Genomic DNA, 21,971 nt, shown 5'->3' on the forward strand with positions numbered 1-21,971 from the left:
TCAGGTGATGAAGTGAGTGGAGAAGGCTCCACGGGAGAGGGAGTGAAGTTATGGGCTAGCTATCAAAACCAGAAACTAGTTAAGTTGAAGTGGCAGTATTCAAAAGCGAATTTGGTTTTGTTTGCAGCAGTAGGCTTAGATCAATTAAAGATGTTCAAATTAATCGGGACCCTATATACAAAACCAAATAATGCCCAGTGAAATGGAGCACTGTGATGTATGTTCACAGTTATTGCCTCTGGTGTAGCAGCCAAAGTACAGGCATGATGGTTGCCAACCTCCGTAGTTCCTTCTCATTTGTATAATGACAGTCATAACTAAGCTGCTGCTGTAGGATTAATGGGGCTAAGTCCTGTGGGTATGCATTCCTGCAATAAGCAAAGTGAGGAAACTGGGTTCTGAGAAGACAGGAAATCCTTAGCCTTGTTGCAGGCAGATGCATAACAAGAATCCATGGTAGGCTTCAAGTGATTGGGACCATGGACAGGTCACTGTGGAGCTGAATACAAAATGGATGTAAGATAGTGATGTGCAAAACATTTTGATGTCAAAACGGGCCACTTTGAATGGCTCAAGCTTGAAACAAAACACCCTTTAAATAAAGGGCCTGTTTCGGGCTTGGGACATAACAATCCTGTTTCAAGTCGAAATGTTTTGCTGTTTCAAGCGCCATTTTGGAGGCCTGTTTTTCCCTTGCTGATTGGTTTTCTGGCCCTGGCTTCCGATGGCTTCCAGTCTCCTTGCTTCTTGGTTGGCTTGTTATCATACCAATCAAGTGTTGTCATGGGCAACTGTGCCCCCCATTGGCTGTGCCCCCCATTGGGGGAGGGAGAGGGAAGACCAAAGGAGGAAGTTACTGTAGTTGAGCTTACGGCTAGGCTTGCTGCTAAGGGTGCTGCTTGGCAGCTGTTGCAATGCTAGGAACATAAGGAGCCATAATTGTGTATGAGAGAGCACTGTGCCAATGATATTACTGCAGTGCAGACGCTATGGCTGGCAGTGGATACTGGGTCAGTGATACCTTTTGGGCATTTTTGGACTATGTGAAATAACTGAATGATCTGTGTTGGTTGGAACAGCTTCCATTTTACTGTGTGCTTCCACAGTGTTTTTCAAGGCAGAGTTACTAAATGCATTGCAGTGCAGTGCAGTTTGTTCCAGCCATAGGAAACAATGGGGAAACTCAAAACACCTCTTTGTTCCCCATGGGTAGCTCCTAGGGACACCAAAGTGGGTTGTGTGGTCAGGCATGATGCTTGCTACTTACCACCCAAAGGAAATGGGAAAGCGAGCAATTTTAACACATTTTTATCCTTTGCCCCAAACCCAATAGGATTAGGGGTTTGGGGAAAAGATTAAAACATTGTTTAAAATCATCTGCTTGACTCTTTCTTTTGTGGGTTGGGTGGTAGGTAGCACCCATCCTGCCCTACCACCCAACCTACTTTGGTGTCCCTAGGAACTACCCATGGGGAACAATGGGGTGTTTCAAGTTTCCCCATTGTTCCCTGTGGCCAGAACACTCAAAACTTTTTGAGGTTTGTTCTGTTGAAACAACCAGTTTGACTGCTGTTTTGACAAAATCTATCAGCCATCAGCATTTTGTTCCAAGCTCAAAACAAAATGCAAAATCCATTTCATATGCATCTCTAATGTAAGGTAAAGTGGTTGACAGATAGCTTAGTGTGCTGCTCCAGCAACAGTTTAGACTAGAGCCAAGTGTGTGCCTAAGAGGTTCTGCAATAAGGTTTGTCTCTCAGTCTTTACCTCAGAGAACAGTGTTTGGGCTTAAAGGATCCACTTTGTATTAAAAATGCATGCCATCTCATGGAACTGGGAAGCCTCCCAAGGCCCCATAATGGTGAGCCTCCCACTACCCCATAAGTGGTGTGTAGCAGAGGGGTGCCCTCCGAAGCTGCTAGTGGTTCTGGGGATGAGTTTACAGAATCAGAAGATTTGAGGCAGTGCTACCACATCAGGGCACAGAGGATGGAAGCATCACTGGGCCAAGGGGGTCTTCTTCCTCTGCCTCTGCTCTTGCAAAGTCTCTAATAAAGTGGACACTTCAGAGGCACTGATGCGGACTCTGAACCTAATCCTCCCCATCATCCAATTCTCAGGCCCTGATGGAAGATGGCCTGACAGTTCAATGAATGTGTGGTGGGAGGAAATCAGTATAGTACCCACTGTCCCCTTCCTGTCCTGCACTCATTCATGCAGACATCTGAACAGAGTCTATGTGCACCTACTTCATATTGTATGGGCTCTTTCTGCTTGATAAGAAAATCTGTAAAAGGTGCTTGTATGCCTGAAGGCTCTGTTTGGGTGAACATATAATGCTCAGGAGTAGGGACAGCTGGTGCAATCCCAATCGCCTACCATCCACCCGTTCACTGAATGCCTGCATGAGGCTCTTATCTTGTTTGTGGTTAGCCAAGAGAAGCAAGCCTTATTCATACATTATGTTCACCACATGTACAATTTGTGTACAGTGTATGCATGTACAGATCTGTATGCATGTGCAGTTATTCACACTGTTGTTACTTCAGCACACACAATGTAGTACACTTCCTATCTGTAGCATGTATTTGAGGGGGCTGTACTCAGGCCTGTACCCAGGTTCACTTTTAAAATGAACACATTCACACAAAACTATGAACATGGATACAGGTACCTGTAAGCACTTGCAGCAATCTGAAGTTCTTCAGTTAGGGCTGCAGTTATTATTCATGACCATGTTCTTTGATTGGTCTTTCTGCTAAGCAAGTGGCTTCAGGGAAGCTTATTGGACGAGCATCCACCTTGCATGCAGAAGTTCCCAGCAGGGGCGTATCTAGGGTAGGGCAGGCAGGGCACGTGCCCTGGGCGCCACTTGAAGGGGGGCGCAAATACTTAAAATAATTTTTTTAAAAAATGGCCACCAAAAACAAAATGGCCACTGGGCATGCTCAAATGGCCTCTGTGAGGCCCTAAGCTATGCCAGGCCTCACAGAGGCCATTTGAGCATGCGTGGTGGCCGTTTTGTTTTCAGCGGCCATTAAAAAACCCACAATTATTTTTAAAAATGGCCACTGCACATGCTCAAATGGTCTCTGCGAGGCCCTAGAAGCCAGAAGTGGGAGGGGTAATCTTTGCATGCCCCCCCCCAGCCTATAGGAAGCACCCCGAAGGGGCTACAGGTTAAAAAAATAATTTAATATAATATAAGTCACTGTACACATATTCAGTTTGGCACTATGTACAGAGAATCAGGGCTTGTGAATACTGAGCTGAAGCTTATGAGCTAGGATTGTATTCATTTGCTCTTACTTTGCTTCTTGTGATAAGTGAGTTAAATGTGGTGTCTTAAAAATATGGTTATTAATGATGAGTTTGTCTTTGAATCAGTGTGAAATCCTTAGTATTAAGGCCCACTGGGAGTTTCTTGCTCTCTTTCTCTCATTTTGTCTTTCTGAAATACTAGAATATATTTCAAGCAGTGACACAGTTTACTCTGCATATCCTTTAATTATTTTCAGAGTATCTGGGAAAAGTCAAATTCTCCATTTATTTTTAAAACTTATGGAATAGTGATGCTAGTAGATGCATAGTAGAGAATCAGTCAGGCACTTCTGTTTAGTTTCCCAAGTACACCTCCACATAGTATTTGGGTATTTCATGAGCCCCAGCATACTGAAATTTGTAGTTTTCCAGCATTTTTTGGTCTGGCTATGTCTACTGCTAAATAGTTTTTGAAATTTTAAAAGATTAATGAGCTTGACTTATATTTTTCAGCTGATATTATAGTAAAGTTATCTGAAAGATGGGTGTCAGATGTTTGGACAAAGGGTTCAATTTCAGTGCTTGCCCTAGGCACTATTTTCCCTAGATACGCCTCTGGTTCCCAGGTTCACTCCCTGACAGCATTTCCAGGTAGGACCAGGGGAGTCTCTTGCCTGAAACCTTAGAGAGCCACTGTCAGTCAGTATATACAATAGTGAGCTAGATGGACCAATGCTCTGACTCAGAATGAGGCATCTTCCTATGTTCCTACACAGGGGACAATGTTTGGAGAGGTTCTGCAGGGGGAGAGAGTATTGTGCTGAATTTTCTATCGCTTTCCCCATCTTCCCTGAAGAGGAAGGAGTTCTGAGGAACATCCAGAATAGCCATGACCAAAATTGTGGGGTTGTGAACTTTGCTCCCAGTGTCATGAAAGTTGTTAGAGTATGTACGTTTTGGATTGTGTTAGACGAGTCTGATCTCTGATCCTTTCATACTAGGGATGTGCAGAATGTTCCGAGCGCAGAACGTTCCAACTCGAAACAGGCCATTTTGAGTATTCCAAGCTCAGAACATAGGAACATAGGAACATAGGAAACTGCCATATACTGAGCAAAACCATTCGTCTATCTAGCTCAGTATCGTCTTCACAGACTGGCAGCAGCTTCTCCAAGGTTGCAGGCAGGAATCTCTCTCAGCCCTATCTTGGAGAAGCCAGGGAGTGAACTTGAAACCTTCTGCTCTTCCCAGAGCAGCTCCATCCCCTAAGGGGAATATCTTACAGTGCTCACACATCAAGTCTCCCATTCATATGCAACCAGGGCAGACCCTGCTTAGCTAAGGGGACAAGTCATGCTTGCTACCACAAGACCAGCTCTCCTCTCCCTTCAGAATACCCTTCAAATGAAGGGCCGCTTCTGAGCTCAGAATGGAACAACCCTGTTCTGAGCTTGGGATGGAATGACCCCATTCTGAGTTGGGACATTCCAAGTGCTCGAAGTTCCATTTTGGACTCCAAATTGGTGCTCTTCTGGCCTCTGTGCACATTCTGGCCTCTGACCACATTGGTGTGCTCAGCACCACAACAAAATGGCTGCCATGTGTGCACAGATGCCAGAAGAGCACTATTTTGGAGTCCAAAATGGTGCTTGGAATGTTTTGAGTGTTCCAAGCTCATTCCATTGGAGCAGCTGGCTTGACTGGTTGTTCCGAGGCAATGTTCTGGCATGTGCATTCCATTCCAAGTTCAGAACAGAATGCAAATATTGTTCCATCCACATCCCTGTTTCATACAGTTCCCAGTCCTGCAGATTGGACAGGGAGGCTTCCCTTCATTATCTGTTCCTGAAATACTTTGCTGTATTTACATTCAGACTTCCCAGTTTAAAACAAGTGAGAACATGTCACCTCTGGCCTTGAAGCTCTGAACTTCTCCAACCGTGAGTTTGCCTTGACAAGAATTGATCAGTCCATTTGTTTGGGATTATGAAGACTTGTTCTTTTCTTAAACAAAACAATGTAGACAAGAGTTTTCCTTCTTTCACATCTGTATTCTTTTCCTAAAGTTTGGTAGTATATATAACTCCCAGCAGAGAGAACTGAAACTTAAAAGGGGAGATTAAAACCTGTACATTCTGTTTAAATACCCAAGAACAATTAATGCCTCCCTAGGCACACTGAGCTTTTAACTGCATTCCACTACTCAATAAAACCTACCTGCTGCAGTAAAATTGGAAGTGCACAATTGCAGAACATCTAAAGAGCACCAACATGCTGTATATAAAACCTTACATATTTATTTGGCTTCTAGAAGGTCAAAGAGCTGAATGGAGTCTCCAGGATTATCCAGGCCATCCTGTAATAGAGCAAGCAGGATTAACTATACTCAAAACTTTGCTACACCACCAATTATGTACCCTCTCAATTGGACTACTGCAATATGTTGTATGTGGGGCTGCTTTTGGAGACTTCTCAGAACTTCACTTTTACAAAATTCCAGTTACTAATTCAAACCATCATAAGGAATATAGATCACCAATACTTAAACTGGCTGTGCATCCACTTCCTGGCACAATTCAAAGTGCTGGTTGTTATCTATAAAGCCCTCAGTGACTGGACCCAGTTATTATCTTGTGCATGAGCCTTCCCAAGTCATTTGCTCCTCATCTAAGATCCTCTTCTGGGTCCCTCCTTCATCTGAGGTTAGGTGAATGGTGACCAGTATGAGTACTTGCTCGGTTGTGGCACCCCACATATGAAATCCCCAGAGAAGCTCATCGTGGACTTTAATGCCTTTTCAGTGCCTGGTGAATATTTTATTATATATCCAGGCATTATCTGATATGTTTTGTAACTGATCTTTCTTTTATTTGTTTGACTTGTGTTGGTTTTAGTGCTTTTATGGCTATGCTTCCATAATGTTGATTGCTTTCTTCATTTGTTCCCAATTATATTGTATACCACCTTCTGATGCTTGCATAGAAGGGCAACCTGTTAACTGAATGAAAGAATAAATAGCTAAGAGATCATTCATTCTTAAAATGCTTTCCAGTTGTCTTGACTGGATTGCTTTGATTCATTATCAAGTATATACCAGCTTCTGCATGCGATCCTCTAAGGCAATGGTTCCCAACTTTGGGTTTCCAGATGTTGTTGGACTACAATTCCCATCATTCCCAGCCACAGTGGCTGAAGGGAAATTGTAGTCCAACAATGTCTGGAACCCAATGTTGGGAACCCATCTCTAAGGTATATTTTGTCTTTTATCAAAACTTTGAAATCAGTGGCAACTAAATGGCCATATGTCAACTGGTTGAACTAGCTAATCATGTTATCAGATGTATCATTACTGAGATGGGACAGGATCAGGTACAAGGATATTCTGGGTGGAAACATTCCATTGTTCAGAAATAATATTACCGAACCCATGAATTATATGTCGTTTGATTTCCCCCCAGAATATTTTTCACTTTTTCAGAGTATTCTAATATTATTATGTGCATCATACTTTAAATAATGAAATAGCCAATTTTTTAAAAAAACCTTACTTTTACCTAACCAAGGAGATGTACTGCTGATGGAGGAAACTGGAGGAACTGAGGAAAAGAGACTGAAAGTACTCACAGAAGATGGATTGGTATGTGTGTCTGAGAGAGTGGCAGGTTCTGCTCTTCTCCTTTCCCCTCACCCAAGAGTTCAGGTGAGGCGATGGTAACCTCACTGCACAAGGGGACACAAGCGACTTGAGCACTGTCTGCACCACTGAGTACATGTAAACAGCTGCGAAAGGCTGTGCCACAGGGCAGCAGTGCACGACAGTAGGGGCTCATGCATGAAGCTGCATGATGTATCACCCATTGGAAACAATGGGCATCAGCAACTCCATGCACAGAGTCCTTACTGCTGAGTGCTGCTGCAATGTGGCACAGCCTCTTTGTAGCTGTTTACATGGTGTGTGTGTGAGTTTGTTTGTTTGTGTGTGTGTGTGTGTGTGTGTGTGTGTGTGTGTGTGTGTGTGTGCAGGCAGTACTCAAGCTGCCCATGTCCCCTTATGCAGTATTTAAGCCACTTTTCTGCAGGAGGGAACATCTTTTTCATAATTCCAAAGGGATGGAAGAAGAATGTGTGAATGGAGCTTCTGTTATCTACATTTCAAGGTATTTTAAAGTAATAAAGGCTGTGGAGGCTGCTCTGTCTTCTGGCACCTAGAAATATAAACCCTGACTTTGAAATGAAGCCTTGAGTATAGAACCTGTTCATATAAACAACTATCCTTATTACTGTCCTAAAGCAGAGAAAGTAATTAGCTGGGATAGATCTGAAGTAACTGTTTTCTTACATTTACTTTGATTTTATGCTAAAGACTGCATTTGTTCCCTTTTAATTAACTCTCTTTTGGTGAACACGTTTCCTGTATTTTGGATTCAAGGGTTTCAAAAGATTGTCCGCTCCACCTTTTGATAAAAGACCATGCATCTAATGGTTCTAGTTTCAAGCAGAACATGGAATTTTAAGTAAAAATAGATTGACTCACATTCTGTGCAGTGTTAGAAATGCGGGACAGCAAGAGGCTCCAGTGGAGTTTAGCCCACAGTGTTGCTGAGCAGTCAAACATGCATGGAGCAGGGAGGAGAAGCAATTTTTGCAAGATGCTCTTCCACTAGCAAGACCTGGCAAGGTCCCAGGTTCAATGCCTGTTATTTCCAGGGAGGCTGGGAAAGACTTCTGCCTGCAATCTTGGAGAGCCCCTGTCAGACAGTGGAAACACTACTGAGCGAGATGGCCCAATGGTCTGACTCACTAGAAGGCAGCTTCATACTGTATGTTCCTATATAAACCGTACAACAGTGTGTAGTCCATGAGTAGACTAAGGCAGGGCTTGACAGTTCCCAGGCACCAGCCCATTATGGCACCTGAAAACTTAAGCATGGCATCTGAGCCAGACAATGGACTGACACAACCAGGAGGAGGAATGAACAAGCAAAGCAGGGGAAAGTTGCTTTCTACTCCTCCTGGTTTCATCAATCCACTACCTGACTAAGCTAGATGGTCATGACCAGGAAGAGGAAGGAGCAACCTGAACTACCTTGCTCACTCACTCCTCCTCCTGGTTGCATCCATTCATCCCCTGTCTAAGCCAGATGGATGCGACCAGGAGGAGGACTGGGCAAACTACTGAGGAGTTTCTCCCATGGAGCAGAGGGCGAGTGGCAAGTCCACCCTCACCATGGAGTAGGGATGTGCACAAACCTGTTCGGAGGCCCTTTTATGGGCCTCCGGACAGGTTCGAAAGACCGGTGGTTTGGCCGGTTAGAAGGTGGGGGGGATATCTTTAAGGGCGGGGAAGGATGCTCTTATCCCTCTCACCGCACTTCCCCCACCGGTGCTGCACTTTAAAATGGCCTGGCGAGGCGGCAGCATACCTCCCTGCCGCCCCGTTGCCTCGTCAGACCAGAAGTGACTGGAAGTTCCCAGCATGCGGGTGCACGTCTGCACTCAAGTCGGATGTGTACTTCTGGTCACTTCCGGTCCGATGAGACAACAAGGTAGCAGGGAGGTACACTGCCATCCCCCCGGAAGCTTTTAAAGTGCAGCGCCAGTGGGGGAAACACAGCGGGCGGGGTAAGAGCACCCTCCCCTTCCCTTAAAGGTATCCCCCCTCCACCCTCAAGCCACCCCCGCTGGTTCCTTGCACATCCCTACCATGGAGCAGAGGGTGGTGCTGGAGGCAAGTGGCAGGTACAGCCCCCTCCCCCATAGAGAGAAGGTCAGTCTGGCTCCCAAATTTTGGGACTGGCTTCTAGAGTCAAGGTAGGTTTGTCAAGATCTGGACTAAATGACCTGCACAGTGTTTGCAGTACTAAGTGAATGGATTTTCCATGGGGTTTACTTCTACTAAAAGCAGGACTACTGTATTTAAGGTGTGTGCTTATGAGAGGAGAGCTGGTCTTGTGGTAGCAAGCATGACTTGTCCCCTTAGCTAAGCTGGGTCCACCCTGGTTGCATATGAATGGGAGACTAGAAGTGTGAGCACTCTAAGATATTCCCCTCAGGGGATGAAGCTGCTTCGGGAAGAGTAGAAAGTTTCAAGTTCCCTCCCTGGCTTCTCCAAGATAGGGCTGAGAGAGATCCCTGCCTGAAACCTTGGAGAAGCCGCTGCCAGTCTGTGAAGACAACAATGAGCTAGATAGATCAATGGTCTGACTCAGTATATGGCAGCTTCCTATGTTCCTAGTATGCCTGGTGTGATATAAAAATAAAATTTGGTTAATAAGTATGAAGTCTTACTTAATAAGCATGAAGTCTTCTTAGTATGAAGCCTTTGAATGATCTAAATAGGGATGTGCACGGACCGGTCCGGAGCCCATTCTAAAGGCCTCCGGACCGGTCCAGACATGGGGCCAATTTGGTGGTCCAGCACCAGGGAGGGGGGCTCTTTAAGGTTGGGGTAGGGTGTAATTACCCCTCCCGCCACTTGTCCCCCGCTGGTGCACCTGTTTTGTAAAGCATTTGGGGCGGCAGGGTACCTCCCTGCCGCCCCTTCCCCCGTTCCTTGCCAAAAGGCTTCAGAAAGCCTGACTGCGCGTGTGCACATCATGTCTGTGTGTCTTATACGTGCATACATCTTGCTTGTGCGCACGTGTGAGACGTATGCACACTTGCGATGCGCAGACATGACGTGCACGCACAACATGCGGATGCACAGTCAGGCTTTCTGAAGCCTTTTGGCGAGGATCGGGGGAAGGGGTGTCAGGGAGGTACACTGCTGCCCCAAATGCTTTACAAAATAGGTGCACCAGGGGGGGGAAGTGGCAGGAGGGATAAGTACACCCTCCCCACCCTTAAAGAGCCGCTCTCCCGAGTGCTGGACCACGGAGGTGTGGTTCTGTGCACACTTCTAGATCTAAATATTCCACTTTCATATTGTAATTTGTAGTGGTACCCACCTGAGCATTTCTTTAGGTACGGATCACATAATGCATTTTTCTTTGGTATAAGCAGTCTCAACCTTTCCTGATTAATGGGGACAAAAGTAATGTGTGAACTGGCAGCTCACAGCAGCAGCAGTTCCTTTGACCAAGGTGGCAATTTTTGTCGCTACTCTGATCTCTGGAACTGCTGCTAATCTTATCCGTGATTGATGTACACCTAGAAAAGGTCATGCCTGCTCACATCAAAGTAAAAATGCATGCTTTGATTAGGTTCATGCCTATGTGTGTACACAGAGAGGCATCACTAGCAAGATATATGGTGATTGCAGATGTGATTGCCTGTGTAACATACCAGTTTGGGCCACCTTCTTTTTGTAAAGCTTAAACCTAAAGAGTAACTGTCTCACATACTGCGCAGTGTTCCCTGGGCACTGCTACTACTTTCAAATGCAAGTTTCACTAGAGCACACTTAGCTCAAGTTGCACACCTGGAGCACCTTTCTTATGAGGCAAGGCTACAACACCTGAGGCTTTTTAGTTTTGGGGGGGGAAGGTGACTAAGGAGAGACATGATAGAGGTCTATAAAATTGTGCATGGTGTGGAGTAGGGGTGTGCACAAAACCAGAAAACCTGATTCTGTTTGAGTAGAACCGAACTTAAAACGAAATGGTTCAGTCTGGTTCTGTGCACACTAAATCTGAACTGGTTCAGGCCCGCCTTGCGGGGGCGGGGATGGGATGAAAAAAAAAATGGTAACCAAAAAAAGCTATGCTGGCTTGTACATCTCTAGTGTGGAGAGAGGGGAATTTTTCTTCCCTCTCTCAACACTTGAATCAGGGGTCATCTCATGAAACTGATGGCCAGAAAGTTTAGGAGAAAGAAAAGGGAGCACCTTTTCACAAAGCACATAACTAATCAGTGGAATTCTCTGCCATGGGATGTGGTGTCAGAGTCAAAGTCAAAGTTCTTTATTTGCAACCCAAGGTCAGCATAACATAAACAAAACATCTCATAGCATAGAAAAATACAATAAGGAAATGAAATATGTAAATATATAGATGAATATCCACAAACAAATGATCAATAAAATTTTAAAATTAATCAAGGAAAAGCTCGCTGCCACAACAGTACTGCAATAGAACAGAATTTAGCCACCTTAAAGGTGACATCTAAAGTTCTATCTGCAAGAAGATAGGAAACATAAAAATCTCCAGAGCAACCTGGGAGGGGTGTCAGAAGAGGAGTAAGTAAGTAACATCTTAAATTTTCTATAGAATGGACAGCGCAACAAAACATGTTGGATGGATTCGACTTCCCCCATACCACATGGGCATAATCTATCCTCTCTAGGAATCCCCAGAAACCTCCCTGAGAGCACCGCTGAAGGTAACATATCTCTTGCTCTAAAAAAGGCCTTCTGATCGCATGTCAAGCTCAAGGCATTCAAATAAGCAGCGGCCCCAACTAGAACTGCTCAAACCCAGCCTCCTTTTAGTACAATCAGGGATTCAGGAAAGTTCTTGTTGGATTTCGAAGTCCAAGAGTCTTTGTTTCAGGATCTGCCTGGCCTGGTTGTGACTTAACAGGACCAGGTAGTCCATAGACAGACCCAAGGACACAATTTTGTCCTGGATAGCCTGGTCCCAACTGGGCTGGAATACATCAGCCAAGATAAGAGAAATCCATCCTTGGCGGGGAAATCTGACTTTAAGTCAATAGGTCAAAATAGACAACCAGGCCCAGACCTCGATCTTCAGAACACCCAACTCGAACCTTAATAATGCATTGGGGACACATCTAGGTACTCTTAAGTAGAGCCCTAAGGAAGTCATTTTGAACCACTTGTGATTGCCAGCAGCTTGGATGGCTTTAAGCAGTGGTCAGACAAATTCATGGACGACAATGGCAATTCAGCTACTAGTCTTGATAGCTGTAGGCTGCCTGCAGGCTGAGAGGCAGGATGTCTCTGAATACCAGTTGAAGGGAAGCAACATCGAGAGGAGGCATGCCTTCATCCCATGCCTGTGGGCTTCCCAGAGTCATCTGATGGGCCACTGTGGTAAACAAGATGCTGGACTAGATCGGCCATGGACCTGATTCGGCATGGTTGTTTTCATGTTCTTATGTTGTTCGTTATGTGCTTGCATGAGGGAGTTGCACAATTACATGGCCATTTAAAATAATGGCTTTGCAATCGCACAACTCCCACTCACAGATGTCCACAGAATACTGTGCAGTGTGTAAGCCAGTGATCTTTGGGGGAGGGGAATTAGTTCTTGTGGCTTGTTTTGTTTTCAAAGAAGGCTTAAGCAATAGATACCTTAACACAGTGAAGAGGTTACATTGTCACTTAGGATTCCATACACCTTTGAAAATGACCACAATCAGAACCTGGTCATCTTTTTTTTTTTTTTTTAAGTTATACTAGTTGTCTGCCTGGCCAGCTATTACGGTAGAAGATGCAAGCAGAGAAAATTGTATGAGAATGTCTTGCCCCTACACGGACAATCAGAGCTATTTTGCCAAATAAACCTTTGCTGTGACAGTACGAGCCAGCTTGCTGAACTCCACAGGCAGCCAAGCAGGTAACATTTGGAATTAAATTACCTCTTGTTACCATCATCTTGTTGGCAGCTGATGACCAGTGGGAGCAGCAGCTTCCTACCGGATACTCTATCGCTGTGCAGAAATGCTTGATTGTAGAGAACTGGAACACTTTCAGCTCCTTGAAATAAGAATTGTTACTTTGTATTGTACTTACATCCACGTTGTTGCTCAGACAGCAGATTGCTTCCTGATTACAGCAGAAACAAGGCCCAGCTGCAGAGAATGAGATCTTGAGAGCGGACCCCCCTCCTCCCTTTCTTGTAATCTGTTCAACACAAATAGTCTTGTGTGGAATTGGAATGGGTCTGAACAATCTAGAGGGTTTTTATTATTATTAATTCAGTGCTTTCACCATGCCTGTGATGTTACAGAGAAAACAAATGAAGAATTTCACCGGGACAAGGGTTTGTTCCCCCCACCCTTTCCTTGCCACTCCAAAAGGTTTCGGCTCTGCTTCCAGTTCAGGATAGGAGACTGGCATGTAGAAAAGAAGAAATACCACCTCTGGGACTGCTCAAACTCTTCTTGCAGCTGGACTCTGCAGGAGCTGGCAGGCTGTTTGTGCCCCAAGCTCTTCTGTTTCCTTCCAAACCTTGGTAGAGACTCAGCTAGGATCTCCTTTGGGCCCGTAACTCAAGTTAACAAACAGATGAAGAGATAACAACTACTTCTCTAAGTCAGCTCTAGCCCTGAGAAGCTTTGCTCTAAGCCTTGTTTTCTTTACCCGATCCTCTTATAACTCTTCCATATATAGATGATGTTTTTACAATCATACTGAAAGACAATAAGCAGCAAGTCTAGGCAATTTCCTGTGCAATTCTATGGTCACCTTTGAAGACTATGCAATGCTTGTATAGAGTGTTCCATTCTGCTAGGCCTCTTCGTTTTGTGCTGTAGTTTCTCTTTTCTCACTATGGCTGCAATCCTGTGTACACTTCCCAGAGTGTAAGCCCAATTAAACACAGTGGGATTCACTTATGAGTAAAGATGTAAAAAGGATTGGGCTGCAAGTGTATTAGTTGCTAGGATGTAAGAAAATAGTCAGTGCAGACAAAACAGAGCTGGATGGACCAATGGTCTGATTCAGTATAAGGCAGCTTTTTATCTTACACAACTGTGTCAAATGTGGCAACTGTACTTATCTGGAAATGATATTAGCAGGGAATTGGATTTCTGTGGTACCCTGAATAATATATATACATTTGTTTATTTGTATGTTTAAAAATATCCTTGACAGTAGAGCTATGTACATACACTCAGAAGCTAAAGTTTCCAGAACTCTGTAGTGGTAGCATGCCCTTTGGACAAGAGGTTGATGAGTTGGGAAAGGCACTGAGGCTTCTCTGGTTTCTGTTTCTGCTTTCCATGGTTCCATGGCTCTGCTTTCTCCCTTTCTAAGTCAAAATAAATTGCTTCTTTCCAGAGCTGTCAATTTCCTGCTACGTTCCATTAACTTGAAAGGATATTTGAGGGTACTTTCATATGTCATGCAATTGGTATCGAATCAGGTCAACACATGCGCTCCAGTGGGTAATTTTGTGTGTGTCAAAGCTGTGAACAGGCTGCTATGTTATGCAGTGGCTCGTACAATAAATACTGAGTTTATTTGGCTGGCAATTGTTCATGTGACTTCATTGCTCAACATTAGCTAGCTATGCGAGATAGCTAGGAGCTCTTGATAGCCTTTGGACAGCTGCTCCACAGAATTTTGGAGCTTTGTTGGCAAGGGCGTAGATAGCAGTCAATGTAGGACTCACATGTAGCTTTACAAGTTTTGCCTCATGTGAAAATTGTCTTTCTATATATATAGGGAAGGTGATTGTCCCCCAGTGGTAGATCATCTGCTCTGCATGCAGATGTTCTCAGGTTTAGTCCTCAGCATCTCCAAAAAGGGATAGGTGGAGGGGGGAGAACCCTCTGAAAACCTAGAGAGCCATTGCCAGTCCATGTAGACCAGGCCTCCTGCTCAACATAGCCCCCCCCCCAGCTGGTTTTGGACTACAACTCCCATAATCCCCAGTCACAGTGGTCGATATGCAGGGATTATGGGAGTTGTAGGCTAACATCTGCAGGGGGTCTGATATTGAGCAACCCTAAGGTAGACAATACTGAGCTAGATGGACCAATGGTCTGACAATAGAAGGCAGCTTCCTGTGTTTCTAAGCAGATCTTTAAAATATCATGAATGTCTTCTAACCGGAAGAAGCCCAAGGGTAATTACTGGAGTCAAACACATTTTTTTGCTGAAATTCAAAAGAAAGAAATCCTGTAGGAGAAGGAGAAGTTAACTGGGCAAACTATTTGAACCTGTCTGTAACATACTGGCTGACATGTTCTGCAGTGTTAGCAGGATGGGACAGGAGCTGTATTCTTGCAAAAGGCTGTTCTTGGAGCTCAGCCCAGAGCACTTACAAGCAGCCAAATGCGCATGGAGCGGAGAGGAGCTTCATCTTTAAGCTGTTCCCCTCTCCCTCCAAAAGTAACCTTTACAGCTAAAAATATGTCTCTGAGGGCTGCGGGAGCCCCTATGCATATCTGGTTGCTTAGCAACACTTTGAGTGGAGTTCTGAGACTTCCTCTTGTGAGAATGCAGCTCCTGTTCTAGCCCTACTAACACTGTGGAATATGTCAGCCATTGATTTAAGTGACTTGGTTTTCAAAATTTAGCACTATTGCTTGAACAATTCCAGTTGGCAAACATGGAATTTACCATCAGTCTGAGGACAAAGGTATATTAGGTTTTTTTTAAAGGTGAGGCAGCCCTGCCTAAAGGTTGGCCCGAAATGGCTAAAATTGCAATGTCACTTGCTTAGTTAATTACAGTACAAACCAAGTCAGCAGTTTCTAAGCACCTTATTATTTGTACATTTCACATGGTTCAGCAAAGCACAAGGCACTGTAGGAGGAGAAGCTATGAAACCCCCCTCTGCTGTACACAGCACTTTGAGTTAATTTACAGAAGTTAGGCAAGCAGCGGAGAGGAGACTGGGGCAAAACCAGGAGGAGGGTGCCAGCCGGAGAACCTGCTGCTAGTTCACAGTCCACCTCTAGCAGCAGTACTATCATCACCACCACTTCCCGGTCCACTGTCGCATGCCTGACAGGGCCAAGAGAGCTGGCAGTCCCGCCTCTGCATTCCACCCGGTTCATGGAGGGATTCCTTGGCACCTTTCTGGGCTATGGGAGGCACCCATTGGGCCCTGCAGCAGTCCTGAGCAATGTGTTCTGCAGCACCTGCAAAAGTCCGTGGCAGGCCAGGAGGTGGAGCCGATACAGTTTGGGGCAGTGCATCGTCAAGTCTGGCTGGACTTGGCAATCGTTTCCAGATGGTGCCTTGTCCAGAGGAAGAGGGTGTTCTTCATGGCTGGGGGTGTGGTGACACCCCATCATTCACGCTTGGATGCTGACATGGTGGAGTGGCTGGTCTTCCTTGAGGCCAACCGCCCCCTGCTGGGCTACCCAGATCTGGACATGGAGGGTGAGTGACTCATGGTCATCCCCACCCACTGCAACACCATTGGCAGCTCACCCCACACTGGCCAACTCCAAACCTAGATGTGTCACAGTCTGCCCATTAGTACTGCTGACACTTGCAGACACCACTTGCACACTTGACACCTGCACACACACACACCACTGCCATGGCCAATGATGAAATATGGACTGATGCCCCGATCCATATGTCAGGCTGTCAGCCGGGGTCCAGCAGCAATCTGAGGTCATGGTGTGTTATCCAGATGCAGGCAGGTATGCTTACGCTGGAGAAGAAGAGGAAAGAAGACTGCTTCTTATGGTAAGAGATGGTCTCCATATTTGATCTTGAGAGTAACTTGTGTATACTCACTGCTTTGGTCTGCTCTGCAGTCTGCATTCTGCATTGCAAGGTGTAATCACTCAGTCAAAATGAGGCATTGTCTTAGTTGAACTCATGGCTTCGCTTGCTGGCTGCTAAAGGTGCTGCTATGGCAGCTGTTGTAAGGAGTCATAATTGTGTGTGAGAGAGCAACTTGTGATGTTACTGCAGCTCACACACTGTGGTTAGCAGTAGATTCTGGCTTAGTGATTCTTTTCCGGCCATCTTTGGACTGTGTGTTTAGCAAAGTATGTTTTTCTGTGTTGGGAGGGACTGTGTGTGCTTCTGTTCTGCAGTGTGGTTTTTCAAGGCAGGGTTGCAAAATGTGTGAACTCTGCTTGTTTATCCCATAAAGAACAATGGGGAACTCAAATCACTCTGTTGTTCCCCATGGGTAGGTCTTAGGGACACATAAGAACATAAGAACAGCTCTGCTGGATCAGGCCCAAGGCCCCTCTAATCCAGCATCCTGTTTCACCCATTGGCCCACCAGACACCAAAGTGGGTTGGGTGTTAGGGCATGAGCCAACCTATCTACCACCCTACCCACAAAACAATTGGACAGTCAGGTGATTCTTAATGATTTTTTGAATTTTATGAGAGTCAGTAGGTCAATGAACTACTGACCTAGATAAAATTCAAAAAATTCATTAAAAATCACCTGGTTGCCCAATGTTTTGTGAGTTGGGTGGAAGGTAGATTGGGTCATGCCCTAATACCCAACCCACTTTGGTGTCTACAGGACCTACCCATGGGGAATAATGGGTGATTAGAGTTCCCCATTGTTCCCTATGGAGCAGTTTGTGGATTTTTAGTAAATTTCCAATTTGATTTGTTGAACGGGCTGGCTGTGGCTGTCTGGATCAACAAATCGATTATTTTTTTGAGGTTGAATTGAATTTCAAAAAAATTATTTGTGCACACCCCTAATTTCAACCATATCACCAAAACTGTTTCAGGGGTGACTGCTAGCTTGGCTGGTTTTAACTTAAAATTGCCCAAATCATGGGGAAACTACTTCACACAAACAGAGCCTTTTGCTCTTTACAGCAACCATGTCACTAGCATAATGTGAGAACTGGCCTTCAATCCCCCCTGCTGGAAGAGCTGGACTCTCTTTATTAATAGAGAAAGGAAGAAGCAGAGATTCAAAACCAGTCAGGAAGAAAGAGTAAAAAATGGATGGCATTAACCAAATGATAATTGCAATTATCACAGTAATCTGAATAAGTGAAAGTCATAGTACCAGTCAACATGATGAGAAATCACCACTGATCATGGCACCTCATGCATAAAAAAAGCTAAAGACCCATCTTTTTATCTGATTCATGAACAAAAAGACCTTTTATTGCACACACAAAAATAAAAAATAAAGCTGCTAAACATAAAAACATAAGACATTCTGGTGTAACACACCATCCTCAGTTAAATAAACAAATGAGCACAGATTAAAACCTCCGTTCCCCAGCTGTTAAATTCCTTAGACGTGATAACACTTTGTTCCATGACTGGTGGAGAGATAATGAGTGAGGGGAAGGGGAAATAGAGAAAATGGGAATCATCTGATTATTCTCAGAGGCTAATAAACTATGGCATCGGCCAATGCCTCCCGAGCATTAATGTCAGGTCTCAATTTCTCTATAAATAATGCTTCCTTGATTTTCCTTAAGAACATAAGATAAGAACATAAGAACAGCCCTGCTGGATCAGGCCCAAGGCCCATCCAGTCCAGAATCCTGTCTCACACAGTGGCCCACCATATGCTGCTGGAAGCCACAGGCAGGAGTTGAGGGCATACCCTCTCTCCTGCCATTACTCCCCTGCAACTCAGAGGTACTCAGAGTATTCAGGTACTCAGAGGCATCCAGCCTTTGAGGCTGGAGGTGGCCCACAGCCCTCTGACTGGTTCCCATTGATAGACCTCTCCTCCATGAAGTTATCCAAACCCCTCTTAAAGCCATCCAGGTTGTTGGCTGTCACCACATCCTGTGGCACAGAGTTCCACAAGTGGATCACACGTTGTGTGAAACAGTACCTTCGTTCGTTGGTCCTAGACCTCCTGGCAATCAATTTCATGGAGTGACTCCTGGTTCTTGTGTTGTGTGAGAGGGAAAAGAATTTCTCTCTTTCCACTTTCTCCACACCATGCATGATTTTATAGACCTCTATCATGTCTCCCCGCAGTCATCTTTTTTCTAAACTAAAAAGCCCCAGGTGTTGTAGTCTTGCCTCATAAGAAAGGTGCTCTAGGCCCATGATCATCTTGGTTGCCCTCTTCTGTACCTTTTCCAGTTCTACAATGTCCTTTTTAAGATGTAGTGACCAGAATTGTATGCAGTACTCCAAGTTTGGTTGCACCATAGTTTTGTATAAGGGCATTATAATATTAGCTGTTTTATTTTCAATCCCCTTTCTAATGATCCCTAGCATGGAATTGGCCTTTTTCACAGCTGCTGCATGTTGAGTCAAAACTTTCAACGAGCTATCCACCATGACCCCAAGATCCCTCTCCTGGTCAGTCACTGACAGCTCAGATCCCATCAGCATATACTTGAAATTGGGGTTTTTCGTCCCAATGTGCATCACCTTACACCTGCTAACATTGAACCGCATTTGCCATTTTGTCACCCACTCCCCCAGTTTGGAGAGATCCTTTTGGAGCTGCTCACAATCCGTTTTGGATTTCACTACCTGAAAGAGTTTGGTATCATCTGCAAATTTAGCCACATCGCTGCTTACCCCTGCTTCTAGGTCATTAATGAATAAATTAAAAAGCACCAGTCCCAGTACAGATCCCTGGGGGACCCCACTTCTTACTTCCCTCCATTGTGAAAAGTCTCGATTTATACCTACCCTCTGTTTCCTGTCTTTCAACCAGTTAGCAATCCACATATGTACTTGTCCCCTTATCCCATGACCGCTAAGTATCCTCAGGAGTGTTTGATGAGGAACTTTGTCAAAAGCTTTTTGGAAGTCCACGTAGACTATGTCAACTGGATCACCTTGATCCACATACTTGTTGACACTCTCAAAGAACTCCAAAAGGTTGGCGAGGCAAGATTTACCTTTGCGGAAGCCATGCTGGCTCACTCCCAGCAGGGCCTGTTCTTCTAGGTGCTTTACAATTTTATCCTTGAGGATGCTTTCCATCAATTTGCCTGGAACGGACATTAGGCTAACCGGCCTGTAATTTCCCGGATTGCCCCTGGACCCCTTTTTTAAAATTGGTGTTACATTTGCTACTCTCCAGTCCTCTGGTACAGAGCCCGATTGCAGGGATACATTATATATTTTAGCAAGGAGGTAAACAATTTCACATTTGAGTTCTTTGAGGACTCTTGGATGGATGCCATCCGGCCCTGGTGATTTGTTAGCTTTCAGTTTTTCCAGACAGTTTAGAACATCATCTCTTGTCACTTCTATTTGACTCAGCTCTCTAGCCTCCATCCCTAAAGAGCTTGGTTCAGGAACAGGTATATACTCAGTATCCTCTGCCGTGAAGACAGATGCAAAGAACTCATTGAACTTCTCTGCAACCTCCAGATCCTCCTTAATAATCCCTTTCACTCCTTCATTGTCTAATGGTCCAACCGCCTCCCTGGCAGGTTTTTGTTATTCCCCTTGATACTTTTGGCTAAATGTTCCTCAAACTCTCTTTTTGCCTCCCTTATTGTCACCTTGCATTTCTTTTGCCAGAGTTTGTGTTCCTTTCTGTTATCTTCATTTGGACAGGCCTTACAATTTCGAACCTTCCAACTTCCAACTTCTATGTAGGTTCCTCTCAATGCCCCAAATAGATATTTTAGTATGCCCCATTTGGCCTTCATGCTTAATCCTCATGTGCAATGACCAGGGTTCCGTTCTCTGAGCACAGTGCCTTATATCTGCTAGATGTTCTTTATATCTATCTTTCAATGATCTAATAGATTCCCCAATATAGAATGAAGTTGTACTTCATTCGGTATATTGAATCCTGTAGATCAGTTGCATTTCATTCTATATTGGGGAATCCAGTAGATCATTAAAAGATAGATATAAAGAACATACATGTGGCCAATGCCATAGTTTATTAGCCTCTGAGAATATTCAGGTGATTCCCATTTTCTCTCCCTCCCCTCCCCCTTGCAGAAAAGAGTGTTATCACATCCAAGGAATTTAACATCTGGGGAACGGAGGAGGTTTTCATCTGTGCTCATTTGTTTATTTAACTGAGGATGGTGTATTACACCGGAATGTCTTGTTTTGTTTTTGCACAATAAAAGTTCTTTTTGTTGAGAGTTGGAGTTAATATTCACATTGCATTGCCAACATATCAACTTATCTAATTTATGATTTACTAATTTGGTAGGACACACCAAGCAGTAATGCACTGGAGGGATGGGGTATAACTATGTTAGATAGATAGATAGATAGATAGATAGATAGATAGATAGATAGATAGATAGAATAAAATAAAATAAGCCCCAAATTGGTTACATCCAAAACATTTCACCTTGTAGTAGATCTGTTTTACCATTTATAAGGATGAGTGTTTTTCTCCTTCATGGGGACAAAAACTGACCATATAGGCTCTCTGAAGATGTCAAATTTTAAGAGCTTTGGAGTCAGGTGGTATATAAATTAACATTTTTAAAAATATTTGCAGTAATCCTACTCTTGATTAATTATCCCTCGTTGCCTATGTTGTTTATGAAAACATGAAATTGGTATTTAAATAATGGAAGAATTAAAACCATATTGGCAAACAACTCTTCCATCTACTATAATTTCTAATCTATATTTAAGGTTCATTTTTACTGAATGAAAAAGCATTGTATATACCGTATTTTACGGACTATAAGACGCTACGGACTATAAGACGCACCTTAATTTTAATCCAGTTTTTCAGAGTTTTAACATATTAAACTGTTAAAACATATAAGACGCTCCTGAATTTTGGAGGATATTTTTTGAGGAAAAAAGTGAGTCTTATAGTCCATAAAATACGGTATTTAGCTCCACTAGTCTAATGTTGCATCTTGTTATAAGTACTTTACTTCTTGGGTCTGACAAGTAAGCAGAACCCCCTGATTAGATCACTCTCTACCTTACCCCCAGAACCTTAAATGGAACAAAACAGTACAGCTGAAAGCGGATTTTTCCATGACTGTAACTCTTTTCATCTTTCTGTCTTGTTTTAATTTTTTCTTGTTCCTTTCTTGTGCAATTCTGTGGATTTCTAAAAATATAGGTGCATTCTGACAGGCCTCTGCATACCTAATACAAGCTGTTGAACAAAAGCTTTAGAAGATCAGCACCTTTGGGGTGTCTCATTGTC

The 21,971-nt window shown here is 44.1% G+C and overlaps 1 protein-coding gene across 8 annotated transcripts in view; it reads left to right on the forward strand.

The window, feature by feature from the left end:
• The window catches only part of GALNTL6 (polypeptide N-acetylgalactosaminyltransferase like 6), an 818,464-nt gene that overhangs the window by 654,982 nt on the left and 141,511 nt on the right, over window positions 1-21,971 (forward strand). The gene's annotated exons all lie outside the window — the stretch shown is intronic.

Source organism: Hemicordylus capensis, chromosome 5 (genome assembly GCF_027244095.1).
Source record: "Hemicordylus capensis ecotype Gifberg chromosome 5, rHemCap1.1.pri, whole genome shotgun sequence".
Classification (NCBI taxonomy): domain Eukaryota; kingdom Metazoa; phylum Chordata; class Lepidosauria; order Squamata; family Cordylidae; genus Hemicordylus; species Hemicordylus capensis.